Here is a 4834-nt window from a genome sequence, read left to right as displayed (position 1 = left end):
TTTTGACTGACTGATAAAATGATAAAATGAGCGAAATTCAGAAATTAAATGAGCGAAATTTGGATACATAAATTTGATCATGAGCGAAATGACATATTTACCCCCGCGCTTTTTTTTATGAAGTAAATCTAAGTTTGAATCTAGACCATGTGATTTTAAAAATGTGTGGTCCAGATTTAGTTATAGAGTTATTACGGAAATTGGGGTTATCATTATAATGCACCCATATATATATCCAAACAGTTGTGAATGCATATATTTGAAGGTGACCTTTCTAAATTTATTCTTGTTGGGATTAACAATTAACAAATATTAATGGAATTTAATTAGCCGAACACATTTTTCATCCGGTTGCATATCATAAGAAAAGTGAGTGATATACGTTATTGTTCGTCGTATTAGTTTAAACGTAAAAATATTAGAATAGTGCCTTTCGTCAGAAAATTATATCACGCTTCGTCGTATTAGTTTTGTTAAAAATGGTGAATGGATTTGGATAGTTCACAAGGAGGAGGAAAAAACTGCCATGAAAATTGGAAGAATCTGTCGATAAAGGGAAGAAAGAAACAAAGGGAAAATTTAATTAATGACTATCCATTTTAAAAAGTGTTAACTGCAAATTAAAATGAGAAGCCTAGGCTCGGTAAAATAACAAAAAACCAACTATTCAACCTAATTAAATAAACTAATCAACCTAGCTAATTACATTTTATTTTCAATTTCAACAAGTTTAAACTTAAAATTATTACTCCCTCCGTCCCTTTGTAGTTGAGTTGTATTATTTTTTTGGCAAAAAACAAGAACTTTTCTTTTCTCTTACTTTACTCTCTCTTTATTTTTCTACCTTTTTCCTTTCTTACTTTATTATTACTTGACTCATTTAACACAACTTTTTTCTTAAATCTTATACCAAAAAGAAACGCCTTTACTATAGAGGGACGGAGGGAGTAGAATAGTGCCTTTCGTCAGAAAATTATATCACGCAATATTGATTATATTTATATATACTTTGATAAAAGAACTGAAAATGTACATAGAAACGCCTCAAACTGAAACTAGAGAGAATGATATACATTCCATAATTTTATTTTGTTACAGTTTCTAATTAAAAATTATACTATGTGAGAATACTATCTTATTGTAATAAAACAAGTCAAATCAGAATCATTATACAGATAGATTACAGAGATATAGTACTAACTAATAATAAATCATATTATCAACTCATTTCAGGCATACACCCGTCTCAGATATGTTGATATGTGAGAAATTAAATAATTCTTTGATAATCAAAATGATTGTTCAATGATTATTTACAAATTTGAAAATTGTATGTAGAGTTGCATAATTTATGCAAATAAAAATATAAAATTATATTCAATTAAAAGTCAATGTCCAATTTGGATCCAATATTGATTAATTTAAGTTACCAAAGAATATAATTAAACTAATAGTATATAATTACAAATTAATTGTTTATTTTTATCAAATAATTGAAGTGTTTTCAATTAAATAAGAATATTATAATTTAAATTTCAATATAAAAAAAGTTGCAATTGCAAATGAGAAAAGTGAGCTAAAACTCCATTTATATTTGAAACTTAGAGATCGAAAATTGAACTACAATTACTTGTCTTTTCCTGACAAGGCCATAAAAAGTTGATCTCTTTTGGTGGTATAATTATGAGCGAGGTCCTTGAAAACTCTTGTTTCAGTCTTCTTCTTTTTTAACTCAACAATCATCGCTTCTTTCTCCCCCTTAAGCTCTTCCACTTTTAACAGCTTATCATCATGTAGTTTGTGCATTCTTTCCAGCCCATGATTTGTATCTCCTTCAACTGATACAAATTTAACATCACATTTAACTTTATTTTATTTTAGGACGCACGCTAAAATCATTATTATAGCATGCAGAAGTATCTAGGACCACAGAAAAACAAACATTCAGATTCCAACAAGAGACACCTCTCTTATATTATTTGATGGACTATAAAACCTCGTTCCTTTAACTTCTACTATCAACTAATTATCACACATTTACAAACATTCAGTATATATGACTCTTTCCCGTGATGAATTTATTGTGCATCAAGATTGATAGTTTATGCCCAAAACACTTTTTTTCATTATTAAATATATGTTGAGAAATTGCAGTTAATTAAAAACAAGATTGAAGATATATGGATGCATATAATTATGAGTGTTGCAATTATAAAAAATAAATAAAAAAGACACGCACCAATGGAATTTTGCGCGCTACTGTCCTCCATGGCAGTCCTGGTTAACCCTACAAAATAAGCTCTCTTATTTTACACAGATTTTAAGCATATTCTCTCTCTCTGTATACACACATATATATAGTAGTGTAGAAGAGATTGCAGTCTGAATCTGTGGATGCTTGGTAAATTATTTGATGTGTTAAGAAAAATACAAATGAAGCCAAATTTTGTACGTGTAGTTACGTAGAAGATTTTATCTTATTTGGCGTTTTACAACACATTCCAATGGGAATCAGAATATATGGTTGTATAAGGAATACAGACATACACAAAATGCTTCAAAACTAGGGAATATGGATATCCTTTTCAAGTTCACCCGTATAAGTTGCTAAACTTATAATGCTACCATTTTTGTGCAGTAAAGAGTGTGATATCTACAAATTTGGCCACCTTTTCTGACAATGGGATTATGGAAAGGACATCCAAATCTAAATATTCCAATCCATACGGCCTCTTTCAGATCATCCCTCATAGAGTATCATTTAAATTAAGTTTGGGAGAAAAATTAAATTAGATTCACATACAAGTAAAAATGATATCTAGCCATATTGGCAGAGCAAGATAATTTTTAAATATGACAATCTGAACGTTGGAATTGCAAAAAGGTTTCACTATCGTAAACGATCTTTTTAAATTTTCTTTCAATCTTATTACTCCCTATTCGCCAAAAACAGTCTCATAAATGGATTACTCATGACTCTAATTTTAATAGGAAAGTAACTAAACAAGAGAGAGAAAATAGAAAAAAGTGTGTAGAATATTAGAAAAATGAATAAAGTATAGAAAGGTAAAGGGTGAATAGTGTTATATGAAGAGGTCTGTCTCTAAGCACTCTAGTTCGCAAACAAGTTAAAAACATGCAAACGTCGCACAATTGATCAAGTCAGATGATGACCGGATCAAGTTGGCAAGTATCCGGTCGTTGGTATGCTAACGGAGAGACAAGCCTTCAATAACCTTAACCCACAATACTATAGACTAGTAAGGGAAGTAAGGGTAGAATCCCTCAGGGACAGAGGTGGGTTGAGTTGTGAATGAAACATATTGGGGTTGGCTGCTGCCACACTTTACTAAAGTGGGTTAACTAAGACCTAGACTACTCAAGTCCCAAATCAACTTGATCAACTAATAAAATGAAAACAACATATCTCAAACTGAGCAACTTCAAGCAACAACGACTCAGCACGTAAGGTACTTGGGACCACTAAAGGAAAAACTGCGCATTACCAAAAGCTGCAAATAACGAAAAGGTGTCAGAGACCGCAAACCTAACGAACTACAACCTTCTTCTTCATTAAGTAACTAATAAGTACGCACGGTAGATGAAAACCGAGCATATGATGGGAAAGCGTGAAAACAACAAATTAGAACACAGATTCATGCGATTCAAATATAAAGGAAACAAATCTAAGCATGTCTCCTAATCTCATGCAAGTCTACAAACTAAAACTCAGATCTAAACATGAACAACTGAAATACGCAGAGTTAACTTCCAAACCAAAAAAAAACTAAACAAAACAAAGGAAACGAGATCAGAGAACATCATATCCAAAACAACTCACAATTAAAAACTCTATTTCATAAACTATGCTAAGGTAAACCAAATAACACAGAATTCGGATTCGAAAGATTGAGTAACAACCGAAGGTACTAGAGTAACAACTAAGAGAAAACAGAATAACAACTGAAATAAGAAAAACATGAACTAGGGACCGAAAAACAACTGTTTTGACCCCTCGGGGTTTAAGGAAAACAAACTATGAAGACTTCGAGGTGGATCTGAGTTTCTTCTTCCTTGATGAGGAAGAATAGAAGAAGATTGAGGTAGAACAGCGACTCTGATGACTCCTAGCTCCTGCGCTCCATGCGTAAAGTGTAATATGGACTGTGTAGTGACTGAGATGATAATCTGGACCCCAAAAAAGAACTCTCTATGTGTATTCTCTATACTATTTATAGGATGGCCTTGACCCAAATCCCTAGGTTAAGCTCATCCTGTCTTGACCCAAAAAAGAACTCTCTATGTGTATTCTCTCTCCTATGACTCATCCTCTTATGTGATGAACTCCACTTGATCAACTCGCTGGTCGGGCAAGCTCCATTGCTTGTTTGGAACTGATCAGCTTGCCTTCAGTTTTGGCTTTTCATTGCTTCTTTCCCAAGTTGATCAAGTCGTCCATGCGCTCTACTACTTCAGCACTTTTCCAGCTCCTGCATACTCAAAGACACACTTTTTCGCACATTATGACCTCCGTTAGTGTAATAAACCCCTATAAAACCATGCTTGTAACAAGCCCTATCAAACTGCTCACACTTAACCCATGCTTGTCCTCAAGTATCAAAGAACAACAAGAAAACAAGGGGCAAGTTACATGCATGAGTCCCTGACCGACTTCTAAAGAAAAGTAGAAAAAACTAAACTGACTCAACAAAAGCCAACAACATTTAAGCAAATATTTACATTTCCATGTTTGAAACTGACTCAACTTCGGGCAATATTCCCCACAAGCTTAAGGTCATTCCAAATATTTTGCAATCTCAAATTCCTCCCTCCC

At 32.9% G+C, this 4834-nt stretch overlaps 1 long non-coding RNA gene across 1 annotated transcript; it reads right to left on the bottom strand.

Moving 5' to 3' along the window:
- Positions 1-1563: 1563 nt before the first annotated feature.
- On the bottom strand, positions 1564-2365 carry LOC121780589. The gene is made up of 2 exons (XR_006046055.1): positions 2240-2365; positions 1564-1838 (listed from the first exon to the last, which is right to left on the bottom strand). It is a non-coding gene; the product is annotated as an uncharacterized LOC121780589 (long non-coding RNA).
- Positions 2366-4834: the final 2469 nt, after the last annotated feature.

Source organism: Salvia splendens, chromosome 2, assembly GCF_004379255.2.
Source record: "Salvia splendens isolate huo1 chromosome 2, SspV2, whole genome shotgun sequence".
In the NCBI taxonomy this organism is placed as follows: Eukaryota; Viridiplantae; Streptophyta; class Magnoliopsida; order Lamiales; family Lamiaceae; genus Salvia; species Salvia splendens.
This window is presented reverse-complemented; position numbering and strand designations above follow the sequence as displayed.